Here is a 16,550-nt window from a genome sequence, read left to right as displayed (position 1 = left end):
TATATTTCTCATTATATTGGTTCTTTGCAGAGAACAGGTACTATTCTATTCAGGTACTATTTTTTCCTTAACATTGAGCATAGCAGGCACTTGATAAATACTTGTAGAAGAATGAACAAATGAGCCAATGTGCAGTTTGATTTTACATGAAATACAGAACTGGGAAGGGTCAGAACAGAGATCTGAGCTGAATCAGATCAACTGAGATTCCTGTTGAACCCTCAGTCTTTATTGCTGAATGTCATAACTCCAAATCCTTAAGCCCACTGTAAAAGCCAATCAAATGTGAAATTACCCCATAGAAAAAGAAAATATGAGAATAAAAGCATCACTGAAGAACCAGTTTCAATCTAACATGTTTGGAAAAAAGCTAACTTTGGCTTATATGTATCAGGGTAATGTTTCCTGATACAGGCTATGCATTATATCTTATATAAGATATATATATCAGATATATGTTAAATGATTACATATGATCAAATTAAAAATTCTGGAAGACTACTAAAAATAGAAAAATTATCCAGGCATTGTGGTGCGTGCCTGTAGTCCCAGCTACCCAGGAGGCTGAGGCAGGAGGATCACTTGAGCCCAGAAGTCTGAGGTTGCAGTGAGCTATGATGACACCCCTGCACTCTACCTGGGGTGACAGAGTAAGACTCTACCTCAAAAAAAATGAAAAAAAAATTCTGAAAGAACAGCAAACACAGATTATTTTGTTAAATGTATTTTCATGTCAAAAATAAAGAGCCTAGTTTTTAGGGGTAACAATTTCCAGTTAAGTCATCATACTATATAAATGTAAAAATAGAAAACTCAGAGAGATCTGTAAAATAGAAACCATTTTAAATTTTTTCCAGTCATTTGAGAAATATCTAATTGATAATATAAAGCTTAATACAAAATAACTACATGTTTACTACATACAAGGCCTTGTGCTATGAACATTCTCATTTAATCTTCTCAACAAATCTATCAATTAGATACTGTCGTTATTCCTGTTTTATACTGGGAAACTGAAGCTAGAGAAGCTAAGTAATTGGCTCAAAGTCACACGGCCAATAAGGGGCAGAGCAAGATACAAACCCAGCGCTCCAGCTGCACTACAGGAACGAGCAGTGAGTGGTGTCACACAGTCTCCTGCGTCCAGGCAGGTGCTACTGACAGTGATGTGTGACATCATGATCACGACGATCTACGGTTGGAAAGTGAATCCGTGCTTAATACAGAAAAACAGGATTGTGTACCTCTTCAAAATATTGTCTTGGCTAGAATCTGTTTTAACATTCTTGCTTTAGCGTTCGTTTCAGCATCTCTATAACCTTATTCGACAGACCTAATAGACTCCCAACTGTTGCACGAGTTACGAAGAAGTGGGTTAAGAAATAGAAAGTGTCCCTCCTGATATTTCAATCCCTACTAAAATGTGAGAGAAAAATAGCAGATGTAAAAAGAAAACCAAATCTTGAAAGGTCTGTTCTTTCAGATAAAGTGAAATACAGTGAGCTTCCTCAAACCCACAGCCTGGGAAGAAAATTTCAAGTATTCAAAGGACCATATTTGATACTCAGTTGCCATATAAGGCTCACAGAAATGGAATTTTATACACATTAGAGTGTGACCTTAAGGGAGTTAATGTATTCATGGATCTATGTCTTCATCTATCAAGTAAAGAGACAGATGGTTTCTATTTAGATCATTTATTCCTTTATGTACTTGTATATTTATTTCTTACATTTGCCTTAATTTATAAATAATTAAACATAATTGCATGATCTATATAAATATTGTTTACATATCTAAATGATGATTTAATTATTTGATGGGTTTTTTTAATCTTTTATTCCTCTACTTTCTATTCTGAAAAATTTCAAAACTATAGAAAATTGAAAGAATAGGTCAATAAACAGTATACCTTCTTCCCCAAGATCCATGAGTTGTTAACATCTTCTCACATTTGTTTTATCTCTGTATATTCTTCTCTCACACATAGACATGTACTTTATGACAAAACCACTTGAAAGTAAGCTAAAGATAATATCATGGTATCTCACCACTAACTACATCTCATGCATATCTTAAGAGCAAGGACATTCTTTTACATAAGCACACCACCATTATCATACCCAAGAAACTTAACATTGATACAATATTGTCTAATACACAGCCCATACTCAGATTTCCCTGATTGTTTATTTAAAAATGTCCTTTCTAGCTGTTTTTAAATATAAGATCCAGTCAATGATTACACATTCCATTAGCTTTTTCTTTAGTCCTCTTTAACTTATACAGTATCCTGATTTTTGTCCATTTAAATTTTTCATGACATTGACATATTTTGAAGAATTCAGATCAATAGTCTTAGGAAACGTCCTACAATCTGTATTAGTCTGAGTGTCTTTGTCATTATTCAATGTGTTATAATCTATTATTGTAATTTTTTTATACTTATATTGTCTCAGATTTAGCCAATCAAGTGGTAGTTACTGTGGTTTTTTTTCTTAATGTTTCCATTACTCTTTTAGCAATTGCTTGCTTTCTGGCACAAGGTGTTCCATGTATGTCTCATGCAAGGCTGGGAATCATCTAGTACTCCAGGAATTCCCATTTTGGTTCCTTTTCATGGGAATGGTATTTAGAAACTAATATAATCTTGCTTGCAAGGAGTCAAAGTGTCTTGGCCCTTTCCATGGACAGAGGTAGAAAAGAGAATCTGTTAAAATTATCAGTTCATTACTACAGATGATCCATTTGGAATTTATTATAATGCATGCTATAAATATAGATTCTACTTTTCCTTTTTCCAAAATTACCAGCTTGTTCCAACACCATTTATTTTAAAGTTTACCTTGCCCACAGTAATTTAATATATAAATTTGTCGTATACTTATTTTCTGTATTTACTTGGGTCTAATTTTTGTATATACTTGGGTCTGTTTCTGAGCCTTCTATTCTTTACAATGGCCTATTTATTCATGTGCCAGTATATTCTTTTTATTTAAATTTAAATAAATTTACTCAAAGATATATAAAATTACTAGAAACATATATTGTGCTTTTGGTACCAACTTTCAATTCAACATCAAGACCGAATTTGTGAAAACCAACCAGCTATTACTAGAGGAAATATTTATGGTCTAAGAAGTCTAGGGCTTCTCAGGATGTGGGCCTGGGAACATCTTATCAAGAGCTCCTGCAAGTTTGTTAGACCTGTAGAATCTCCTGTCCCACGCCAGGCCTCCTGCATTAGAAACCACAGCTGGGATCAAACAACCTATGCTTTAACAAACCCTCCACATGACTCTGGTGCACATTCAAGTTTAAGACCAACTAGTCTAGTTTATCTTGATTTATCTCATCATTCAATTCTAGGCTGTCTTCTGGTCCCCATCTTGGTGTCCCTCTGGATGTCCTTTCCAGGAATGACCATTTCCTAAGTCAGGAATTAGATGGCCACCTGTATTCTTGAATATTTTTTGAACATCTCCTCAATATCTTGATAGTTTCATATAATGTGTGTCCATCCTCCCAAAGTAGATTTCCAAAATATTAAGTTTCTCACACTTCCTTGCTCCTAGTGAGCAGGCATGTGGCCTAGATTACAACAACTAGATGCATTCAAATAAGAACTGGATGTGGAAGGGGCAACATGAAGAGATATACACAAACAGATAAATTGGTCTTGGGGCGAGCACAGTGATGGACATGTCAGTTCTTTGGGAGCTGTGGCAGAGCTTCTGTAGCCTTGTCAATGCCAAGTGGTGAGCTGTGGCAATGATGGTGTTTTTACTAGAATAGTCTCACCACATGGTTAGGTGTTGCTCCTGGCTCCATTGTTCCCAACTGAGTAGCAAGCACCAAGCCTGATTATTTGTCTCTACTATCATATTCCTTTAATGATAGAAGCTTTAGGTCAATATATGTATTAAATATATAACATGCATTAATACATATTTCAATAATTCTCACTGATCTTATTTTTTAGACTCTTTGGTCCATATTTATTTTTTCCACACGAATATTTTAGCATTTTATTTTTAAATAATTTTAAATTTATACAAGAGTTGCTGAAATAATGCAATCTGCCATATACACTTTATCCATAACAAAAACTATGTCAAGTTAGCTGCCTCAAAGCTTTAACATACTTTAGTGGTTCTGAGTTGTAAAAGTTTTGCAATAAGTTTATTAAGATTCTCATTATCAGATCAATACTTATAGGCCTTGAGGTTTTTTATTTAATTCTTAGGTGAATCTAAAAACTGATTAAAAGTTGAGAATATGATATATCAATATTAAAGACAATTAGCTTTCAATTATTCATAGTCAGACCACTTTAACAGAAAAATGATTTCCATTTTTGCACATTACCTTTCAGTCTTTGTCCACGTGCTCCTGTGGTTTTTAGTGTAGCATAATATATGTACTTCTAATTTGTATTGTGTTTTCATTAATCATATAAAAACCTTTCTGCAGGCTGACATGTAATCTACATAATTGTCATTTTGGAAGATTGAAAATATTCTGAAATGTGTTAACATTTATTACAGTGTTATCTACCACTACACACTAAATTTTGTCCCATGTTGTATATCCCACAACAATCTCACACAGCTCCACCAAAGGTGTGTCTGTCATCCCTGTCCATTTCTTTATTTTTCCTACAAATGTAGAAACGTGTGTATTTCTAAGCAGTATATGGTACTGTTTTGTATGCTTTTAAACTTGATCAGAATGGTATCATAATGCATGTATTTCTCTACAACTTACATTTTTTCACTCAAAACCAAGTTGTAAGAATTATCTGGATGGATATAGATTGCTGTAGTTTTCTAATTTTCACTGCAATATATCATTCTACTATTTGATTATACTGTAATTGATTTATACATTCTTCTCTTGCTGAACACTTAGGTTGTTTCTAATTTTTGCCATTACAAATGTTATTATCATTCTTGTAAATACAGCCTTGTATGCTCGTGCAGGAGTTTCTCTAAGGTATGAATGTAGAAATGGATTGCTGATTCACAGGATATTATAACTTCAAGTTTTCTAGTTATTGCCATATTATTGTGCAAGACAGCTGTTCCATTTCATTCTCCCACCATAAGTTCTGATACTGTAATAACAGGTCTCTTGACTTGCAACTTTTTGCCTATCTGATGGGTAATTCATTTTGGTTTCACATTGCAATTTTCTAATCACTAATGGCGTTAAGCATTTTTTTGTATATTTATTGGCTATTTATGATTCCTTTTCAGAAAATTGCATGTGCTTTTTTCCCATTTTTCTGTTGGACTATTTTGGCCTTTTCTGATTAATGAAAAAGAGTTTATACACATGCACACATAATTTATTATTTTTTTTACCCAGAGTTCAATTCGAGACAAAGTATCTTTCTCCTCTCCTTTTTCCTCTCCCTTTTGTTGTCAGATGGAGATTTCTAGCACACTCCTTTTCAGGCAAGATCTACCCACAAGGAATCTCTTCATCCTGAAGCCTCAGTTCCAGCTCCCCATCCCACAGAGGCCCAAGAACTCCTCAACTATCCCCAATTTCCAATGTCCACTCTAAACAAATGTCTTCAGAGCATTCTTGGGCTTGCTAAACATTCTGCTTCCTAATTCTTTTTGACCCCTGTAAATTTTTCTTACTTTCTTGCAAGTTCATCTATGCCTTCAAATGGATGTTTGTTATATTTTATCCACAAAGGGTTTTTCATGATATATGATTTTTCATTTTGCTGAAAGTTTAAATCCTATCTTTTATATGTGTATCCCATTGTGTGGATGTACCATGATATAATTAACCATTTTCCTCTTGATGCACATTTAGATTGTTTTTAATATTTCAGTATTAAAAATGCCACATTCTTGTGAATGTATTATTGTATCTACAAGAAAATATTTCTATTGCATAAATGTCTAGAAGTAGATTTGCTGTTTCAAAGGGTATGCGCACTTTTAGTTTGCTCACCAAAAAGCTGGATAAATCTACATTTCCATGAATATTAAATGAGCAACTGAGTTTCCGTAGCCTTAACAATACTGAATCTTATCAATCTTTATGTGGTATTTATATTTCTTCTTCTTGTTTTGAATTGACTGTTGATATGCTTTGCCTGTATGTTTTTCATTGCATTGTATGTTTTGTTTTCTTATTGCTTTGAAAAGGTGGTTTTATTATCCAGATAATAATCCTTTTCTATAATCTGATTCAAATTTTCTTCCTGTCTTTCAATTTTATTCATAATAAAAACCTTTTCCATACAGAAGTTTCAAATTTCTGTCCCTTTAAATCTGACATTTTTATCTTTATTTCTTTTTATCCCCCAAAATAATAAAAATATCATGCTATATTTTCTTTCAATACTTTTTAAATTTTAAAAACCACCCAGCAATTATTTTTGTGTCATATAAGGCAAATATCAAAGTTGTTTTAAAATCAATAGCTAATTGCCCAACATCATTTAGCAGTCTGTATTTCTGTCAACGACTCGAGTATATTCATAAGCATATGTATACATTTATATGTATGAGTATGTGTGTGCCTTCATGCAATATAAAAATTTTTACTGTGCTCATTTAATCTATTGTTCCTTTCCTAAGCCAATACCATGCTGTTTTGATTATTGTGACTTTATAATATGTTTTGATATCTTGTGACTATATGTTTTCATGATTGGGGTAAGATCCTGACCAAAAGAGGTGCCTCCTGTCAAAACTCTCTTGTCTATTATTCTGCATGTCCAGATGGATTTTAGAATCACTATTTTGTCAAGATCCTCACAAAGGGATTTTATTTTCTTATTTTCTAAACAGATACACACTTCCCTTAACCAAATTGGGTGCTTAAAGGATCCTTTATGATTCAATTAGAAGTCCTAAAAACTGAGTTCTAGGGAAGAAATAAAAAGGAATAACAATAAAAATACCCACCACAATCACTTTTCTTTCATATGCTTAATAAACATTATCTCATCTCTTTGTTTGAACAACTCAGCAAGCATTGTTTTGTTAAGCTCATTTTAAAAGTGAAGAAACTGAAGTTTAGGGCACTTTATCAGCTAGAAGCCTACCCAGCTAGAAAGGTAATGAAGCAGGGATTATATGTGAGTCTCCAGCTAAAACACTTAACCCCTTTAATTTCTAGAACAGCAGTTCCCAAATTGCTGTCCCTGGAACTTGTTGGAAATGCAAATTCCCTGGCCTACCAGGACCTACCAAATCAGAAACTCTGGGGATGTGGTCCAGCAATCCGTGTTGTGAAAGTCCTTCAAGTGTTCTGATACAGGTAAAGTTTGAGAACCACTGATTTAGAATCCAAAGGCTGGGGAGTAATAAGAGGGTGCAAGAAATATTGCATAGAGGGGAAAAAAGAAAAACAGAAAAGAACAGCACTCATTGAAATGAATGAGAAGAAATGCTACAGACATTCAGGGTTTTTTATTAAATAACCATTGTGTTGATAATAAAAACAGTCACTACACGGCCCAAGAGGATAAAATACAAAACAAAAAGTGCTTAGCTAAAAGGGGTCCTTTACACTTTGCAGATCAGAAAAACTGAGAAACCACTGAACCAGAATGTATAAAAATCTAAGATACACCAACCCATTTCTCTGAGACCTACAATCAAGAAATACATCAGCAACCCCTGGCTAAGGCACAAATGCCTGTCCCTGTGAATTTTGATCTCCTTCAGAGGCCAGACCAGAAACAGGTCTGAGCAGCTGAGTGAGGAAGAAGCTTGGGAAACTTCTGAGAAGAAGAGAAAACACTGAGAGATAACAGAAAATAAGGGGAGCTGTGCCTAGGCCAATGTCTGTAACAGTCTTTCCTACATTTTCTACTCACCAGCAAACTGGTTTCCCTGATCATCACGTAAGTGCGCATTTGGGAATAACACCAACTGGGTTTTGGACTGAGGTGGGGGGTGGGAGGAGGGGGTGGGTGTATACCTACATGATGAGTGCGATGTGCACTGTCTGGGGAATGGACACGCTTGAAGCTCTGACTCGGGGGGATGGGCGGGACATGGGCAATATATATAACCTGAACTTTTGTACCCCCATAATAAGCTGAAATTAAAAAAAATAAAATAAAATAAAAATAAGGGGAGGTTGTCAAGAAAGGGCAGCCTAAAGCAGCGCTGCAGCTGGAAGGCTGAGAGCAGGGGTGAGGGCCCAGGGAATGAGGAAGAGCTGCCAGGGTGGACAGGTGGGAGGCTGGGCCGGCAGCACCATCTGGGGTGGTGAGGTGAGCCATATGCCCTGCGCATTCGGGGCCTCCCACAGCTGCCTCTGTGATTAGAAAGGGAACAAAAAATATCTTTGTCATTACTATTTTTGAATTCAATACATTTACTGTTATTTGCAGCCACGCAGTTTGGCCAAATTTTCGTTTAGTGAAATTAGTGCGTGGAACCAGCTGGATTTGCCCATGCAAAGAGGACTTGGTGGGTTCAGGTGTTTAGCCTCTTTGTAAGAATTACCTATTAATTAAGATAATTAGCCTTTCAGTTGGGTATCCTGTCAGGATTGGGGATAAATTCTTGAAGAAGACTGACTGTAAAAGGCACTAACTTGGATTGAATACATTTAACACATTGACTGCCATGCTAGAAAAAAAAAATTTTTTTTTTCCCTTGGGGTCACAGTGTTTTATTACTAAAATAGAATAAAAACTTTGACAACAAAACAATCCTTTCCAATCCAATTGTTTTCTAATGAAAAATTTAATGAAAAATGAAATTGATTGACTTCTATTCATTTAATTCATGTTTTTAGAATTAATTTGTCAATATTAATTGTAATAATCAGAACATCAACAAGTCAGATTTTCACAAACCAACTGCAAGGTTTTGCCCAGGTTTTGCTTCACGAGGGCCCAGGCTCAAAATTAGCATGAGTTAAATACAACTCACATGGCAGTTAATGTGTTAAAATATTCTCTGGGTTTTTCATTTGGTAGTGAGGTGCCTGCTTGGCTTAGAAAAATTCAGCCTACAAGATTTTTGAAATCACCCTATGAATAGGAAGACTATTACTGTAGCATATCTTCATCAACCTCTTGGAATTTAAAACAGCATTTCCAAGGTTTATTATTTGTATTGGTTTTAATAGGATTCTTTTATGAACCTTTTTAATGAGCAGTATTCAATTATTGCTTCCTGAAAACACTGCTATAATATCAGACTCCACACTGTGAGGCCGTTTCCGTCTAAGTGTATGTGATCTGAATGGAAAATGAAAGAACTATTAAATAGCCATTTCTTGCCTTGACTGTATCAAGCTTTCTGTCTGCTAATGTTGGTGGATGGTACATATATGCAAACATTCCATCTTTCTAGTTTGGGAAAGCCACTGGATTTAAAAAGGAAATGTATTTAAATGTTAAAACCCACACAATATGATGCTTATCAGATAAGGACTTTTTCAGACTAAAACCTTCTCTCTTTCCTTTAACAAATCAGAAAGGATTGGGCAGAAGTTTTCTAAGCCCATGAGATGATTAATTAGAGAGGGTGCCCTGGGCAAAGCTCATGAATCTAAAACCAAATGTGCACCTTTAATATGTAAAGCTCAATGTGTAGTTTAAAATTGGATGTAGTAACTTGGAGCATGGGCCTCAAGGCACGACTCAAATACTCTGCTACAGAATCTCACCGATAACCCTGAAGAAACCCACATTGTTAATCCACTTTCAATCACCGATCAGGAGAACCTTTGCGAATATTTGATAAAATAGACCAGCATGTGACTTGAGTTGAAAGTGTTCCTTGCCTTTTATGCATATTTAATGACAGGTCTGAAAGCTCTCATGAGCTCGTGTACATAGTAGATAATATTTCATTTTTAGGAATGATGGCTGAGAATGTTCAAAATCAGATTAGGAGTTTCTAGAATAAAGCCACTCTTAATGGTTGAGGAAGAGAGAACACGTTTATCCTGGGCAAACTAGGCCTGTTGTCATCCTGCCCTGATTAGCAATGCATAATAATCAAACTTTGAACTTTTATATAGACGGAAGCATATTAACCCCTTATTACCCAAACATTTGTTAGTTGATACTGGACAGCATCCTAGATGACGTGAGTGTACTCACAGAGGAATTTCATTAACATCCATGTAGGCCTTCCTTTGGCATTTCAGTTTTACACAGGTTAACACTGTCCTGTGAGAGAATGACATGAAACAGAAATAAAGAACAAATAATACTTTCTTTGAACGAAGTCTATACAGATATTATGTCTTCAGTAGGTGTATGGATGTGAATAAACTGTTTCTAGTTCTGACAAGGCCATCAAGAAGTAGCTTGTAGGGAGCGAGGAAAGAGAGTAAGGTAGCTTGTAACGAGGCTCTCCCACCTCCACTCACCATGACCCCATCCCCATTCTTTGATCCTAATGGTTGTCATTTCCTCAATCTGAGGCAAAGTGCTATACCAATGCATCCTCAAGATAAGTCCCCTAACCTCCCCACCTCCTTCCAACTAACTTGCCACCCTTCTTCTATTAACATATAGAACTTCTGTTTCCGGCATGATATGTATGGTAAGTACTATTGTGCTTTTTGTTGTTATTATGATGATGATGATGATGATGATTGTAATTATTCCCAGGTAGGGTTAAAGAATCTCAGTACTCCCTGTTGTAGTTCTCTCCCTCCTACTGAGCTGGAGATTACCACCTCATTTTACCAACTTTTTATTCATTAATAAAGGCATTCTTTGGTATGGGGATATTTTTATTAAAGTATGTTTCATAATGGCCTGATGATTTGGTTAATATAAGTATCCTACTTAGTTGAAGGGGAGTGAACTGAGGCCAGGAGTTGCCATGTACACTCCTAAAGTTAACACCAAGTTAGAATTTGTATGTCCTGAGTTTCTTGCTGGTAGGCAGGCCAGCTATAAAATAAAAAATATTTCCACCAAAAAGTATTTATCCTGGAATAAGGCAAATTTATATAAATAAACTTACCTTATTAGTTCACCAGAGCATTGCACTTTAGCACTCATTCTTCAACTATTAGACAATTCTATTGCCATTAAAAAGCCTTAACTGGAAGAGAAATGCCCCATCATCAAGAATGTCACCTAATTTAACCAGCCTTTATTGAGGACACACCAGTAAAAAGGTTCCCAGCCCAGGGGATGTGAGCTTTTTCAAAAAGTAACAAAGCTTGTCCTTGCTCTTAAAGACTTTCCAAGATGGTCCCATGTTTTTATTTTTCCCATTATTGGAGCAGTTTGCTCAGATTACTCACCTGGTCTGTTGCCACCTGGTACAAGCCCCTTTTCAGGTACAAGGCTATAGGATTCTTCTAACCTACCCCTTAGCCTCCGTGACACTAATCTTTATCAAATTCAAATCTCTGAGTCTGATACCAAAAGTTCAGTACTTGTCCCCAAGGCTGAACAAAGAATGAGGACAAGTAGTTTGAGGAAAAGGAAAAAGAAGTTTATTAATTTGCCAGCAGATGAGGAGGATATCAGATTCTCGTCCTAAAGAAACATCATACCCCCTTTAAGCAGAAATACAGGATTTTTAAAGGAGGTTTTTAGCATCCAGCTATTACTGTTTAACTAGAGCATCTCCAGTGAAGAAGATCTGGTGAGCTCTGCACAGATAATTCTGTTGAGCCATCTCTTGTGGTTTAAGGTACTAGAAAACAAAAAACACTCCTCTGCCCCTCTGCTTACTGGCCTCAGGCAGGAATGCAGGTTTTAATTCCTCAAACATAGTGAGGGCTTTTAAAGAGACAAATTATAAAACATTTTGCCCTTTTTCAGACCCTTTCTTCTGTTACAAGCTCATCATTTTCTTTCCCCACTTTGTCTAGTGACAATAGGAGCAACGAGCCAATTTCATTATATTCATAGTTTGCCAAAAATCTTAGGAAGTATTATATACCTTGTCATTCAGATCTTTGCTTCTTATACGTGGTTGATTAGGAGTATCCAATGGTGATATTTTGTGTATCTCCTTTGGCAGATTACACCATGAACTATTAATATTATCTTTACTACTGGAAATAAAGTCATTAGTATCTTTAAATCTAATTACTTTAGAGAGCCAATTCCACAAATCCCAGAACCAATTCAGAAAACTCATCCTCAAAATTCTCTTCCTCTAGAACCATTCTTGGTGCCAAAATCTATATTATTCAGGGTTCTTTAGAGAAACAGAACCACTAGTATATGTGTGTATGTGTGTGTTTGTGTATGTATACAGAGAGAGAGAAAAAGAGAGAGAGATTGATTTATTATAAGAAATTGGTTCATACAATATGGAAGTTACCAAGTCCCAAGATCTGTAGTCAGCAAGCTGAGCCCCAGGAGAGCTGACAGTATAGCTCCAGTCCAACTCTAATGGCCTGAGAAGCAGGAAAGCTGATGATGTAAGTTCCAGTTTGAGTCCAAGTCAAAAGGCAGAATAAGACCTATGTCCCAGCTCAAAAAGAGTTGAGCAGAGATAGTGAATTCTCCCTTACTCAGCCTTTTGTTCTATTTGGACCCTCAATAGATTGGATGAGGCCCCCTCACATTAGGGAGAGCAATCTGTTTTATTTACTTTACCAATTCAAATGTTAATCTTACCCAGAAACACTCTCACAGACATATCATCCAGAATAATGTGTAACCAAATACCTGGGCACCCAGTGACCTAGTTAAGCTAACACAAAATTAGTCATCACAAAACCTCTTAGGTTCATCCCCATTAGTTTAGAGTTTACCAATTCCGCCATCCCTGTGTTCTATTCTCGGAAGAGCAGCAGAGCAGAAATTCCCTAAATGTTAATATTACAAAAAAAAAGCTATAGATTGAAATAAAATCAAAGCAAGCAATAATTCTGGGTGCCAAATACACAAGATGCAGTGCTGGGCACCAACATTTCTGTGCTGATAAAATATATAAAAATAATAAATATAGTGGCATTGTACCTTCAACCTGTGGTTGAATTCTGTTCAACTACGTATCTACCCAAATAACAGACTGAAATAGCATCAAGACACGCCTCTTCCAAGACGTCTGTTCTGTACAGTTTCACTCCAGATGCATTTTCCTACGACTGATTCTCTTCCTCACCATTGTATAAGCTCTTTGAACACCTTACTCAATTTTAATCACCTTTAGATTTTCAATATCCTAAATAGAGATAGGCACAAACTAAATGCAAAATTAAATAGTTTTATGACTCATGTATATGAAGTATGTATATAGCATTAAAATGGTTTTTTTTTTTTACTTGTGACATGTAACATCTATCTCATTGCTTTACAGACATACCTCATATGTACACTGCCTTGTAATTGGCTCCCCAGTTAATTTTATGGATTTCTTGTCCTCCAATCAGATAGGAAGTTCCTCAAATGCTGGAGATCTTGAATTCCTCTTCTTTTGAATGGTGTTTATAAGCAAAAACTGTAACTTCTCAATACAAACTAGGTGAATCATACACCTTTGTATTCTTGGTGGAATAAGTGAGAGAGTAAATGACTGCCAAACCTTCTGATGTTTCTATTGTATCTGACCTTCTAAGGGGGAGGTGGAAGGGGGGCATTTTATGACTAGCAAGAAAGAAATTTCTCCACATAACAACGCTGAAAAAATAATCTGTTTTTTGCAAATTTACATTTTAAAACAATGTAAATACCATTGTTCTTGGAAAGGGTGTTCTTCAAAATGCTGTGTTATTCAAATCAACTCTCAGTTACTCAGGAGCTAATTATTCAAGGGTTGTTAACTCAAGAATTCAATTCTTATCTAAATGGTCTCTCACTGAAGGTGATCAAATACAAGGTTTCTGGAAAGCTACCACCCTTGTACCCTTCTTGAAATAAATTATTTGAAGACAAATAGAAGAAGAAATATAATTAACAGCTCAAGAACACAAAAGGCAGCATAAAAGAAAAGGCTGTGAACATGGAGACCAATTAAAATCAGATATCCAAATAAGTGTAAATCTAGTTATAAAACTAGAGATAAATATCAAAAAGAAAGTCTTCTTAAGTGAAATAAAGTCTTAGTAATAATACAGATCTAAACCCCATGAGTTGATTAACAAAGACTGAGAAGCAATGAGGAAAGAATAGAAATCCTCTTAAATAAAGAGGTTTCAGAATAAATCATTTCACTCTTGATTTTGATAGTTATAGAAAATGTTCATAAATGGCTTAGTAGAACTTAAAAATAATCACATATAGGCCAGGTGCAATGGCTCACACCTGTAATCCCAGCACTTTGAGAGGCTGAGGCAAGAAGATTACTTGAGGACAGGAGTTCAAGACCAGCTTGAACATAGGGAGACCCTATCTCTACAAAAAATTTTTAAAACTTTAAAAAAAAATCACATATAAAATAAAAAGCAAGATATATAACTTCTAAAACATTGAAATAGTTGATTTATTCACTTATCAAATGCATTTTGAGCATCCAGTGTTTATTAGCACTGCTGTAGTTTGTGGATGTACATTTAAATCATTTAAAAATGATTTAGAAAAAAAATATGCTATTTGTAAGAAATAGCCATAAAACAAACAAAGCCAAAAGAATAAAAAGTGAAAAGTTTATGCAGAGACCAAAGGGATCCTGAGCACTTTGACCATCCACTGGATTGCAGACCTCCTGGATGAGCCAGCCCCGCACATTCCTCCAGCCTCACCTGGAGCATCTCTTCCAATTAGTCTCAATGCTCAACTCCCGCGGTTCTCAATGGTGTGTAGCACATTCCCTGGGAAGTACGTTTTTCGTTTGTCAGAGTGATTGGCAGCCCCTATTGACATTTAATGCATGGAGCTATCTACCATGGTGAAGAAACTTCCTACCCTCCGCACAACTTTAGAATATCCCACCAGACATTCATGTAAATTAAACCTTTTTTCCCCAAATGTATTATTACCTGAACCTAATTATATTTTTATATTTAATAAATTATTTTTGCAAGGTTTTAATATACAAACAACTTTTGTGTCAATCAAGGGAAGCAGTATTTCATTTTGTTCAGAAATTTACTGTAAGTTGTTCACTGTGTGGGAATATCTTGTCATCAATTTCAGCCTAGCTTATCAAATGTGAGTTCCCAACCAGCAAGACTGAATCAATCTGGGTAAGTTTGCATTCATAGTGATTCGATATTTGGATACAAGCATCTGACAACTTCATTATATCTTTTAGCATATCCATGACCAAGAATTCACACCTTAAAATCCTTATTAATTTATAATATATTTATTTTTTGTTTCTCTTTTGTATTCCAGTTAGGCTATTATTTAATTTTTCTTTTTAATGATATATATAAGTATATGGGAATTTCATTTCAGGATAGTAAAAGGGGTACTGTAATATATTTGTTATAAAAGGGCTCCACATTGTCCTCCTTTAATTATTCCAACATGCCAAGCGTTTTCCCAACTCAGGGTTTCCACACAGGTGAAGTTCACTGCCCTCTACCCTTACTGCAAATCCTAAAAGCCTCACTTCCCTGTGTAGAGACTGAGTCATTTTTTTCTCAGCTGTCCCGTCATGAATGAAATGTCACCCCTGCTGATAAGCCTTCTTTGACAACTCCAGCAATTGGATTTCCTCTGTTACTTTCCATATTTTCACTTTGTTTCTTTCAGAGCTCTTATCACCATTAGGCATGATTATTGTACTGGTTTATGTGTTTAATACCCATTTCCTCCAGTAAAAGCAAGACCAAGTCTTTTTCGTTGTTATTGTTCACCACTGCATAGCCAGGGCCTACTGCAAGGCCTGAAATAGGGTGGGAGATCAATAATGAATGAAAACTATTAGAAATTCAAGGAAAAACAGAAAAAAGAAAAAAGCCTCTCAATTTTATGGGGCAAATTTAAATACAACTTCCAATCTTGGAGAAAACCATTAGGCAATAAATAAATGCAAAATCTGAATAATATGATTAATAAGGTTGCTTTCAGAGACATACACTAAATTTTGCATGTTTTCTGGTGATCTTAGAACATTTTGAAAATAGGTCATATAATAAACCACTTAGAAAATCACAATTATTTCCAAAAAGGAGAAATGGGGCTACCTATATTCTATGATCACAGTACAGTAAATCTAGCAATTAATTTTCCATTCAACAAATATTTAATATGGGCCTACTATGTGCCTACTATGAGTAGGTATTGGAAATAAAGCAGGAATAAGATAAGTAAGATCTTTGTTTTCATTGTACTTATATTCTAGTAGTGAAGGACAGACAGCATACAAAATAAGTAAAATCTGAAAAAGTCATAGTTTTAAATATCAAATGATTTTTAAAACACTTAGAAATTGTTAAACTCCTAAACAATTCCTACATCAAAGAGGAAAAGAAAACTGCCAAGATGCTTCAGGAAGTAAAAAATCAGAATATGACAAATCAAAATGTATGGGATGCTGCTAAAGTTGTGCTTGGAGGAAAACTCCTGGTCTTAAATGCTTTCATTATTATAAGAAGAAAAGAACAGAAAAAGTACTGAGAATTTGACTCGCACTAATAGAAGAATATTGATAATCAAACTAAAATAAAGTGAGAAGATT

Source organism: Lemur catta, chromosome 2 (genome assembly GCF_020740605.2).
Source record: "Lemur catta isolate mLemCat1 chromosome 2, mLemCat1.pri, whole genome shotgun sequence".
NCBI classification, from domain to species: domain Eukaryota; kingdom Metazoa; phylum Chordata; class Mammalia; order Primates; family Lemuridae; genus Lemur; species Lemur catta.
This window is presented reverse-complemented; position numbering follows the sequence as displayed.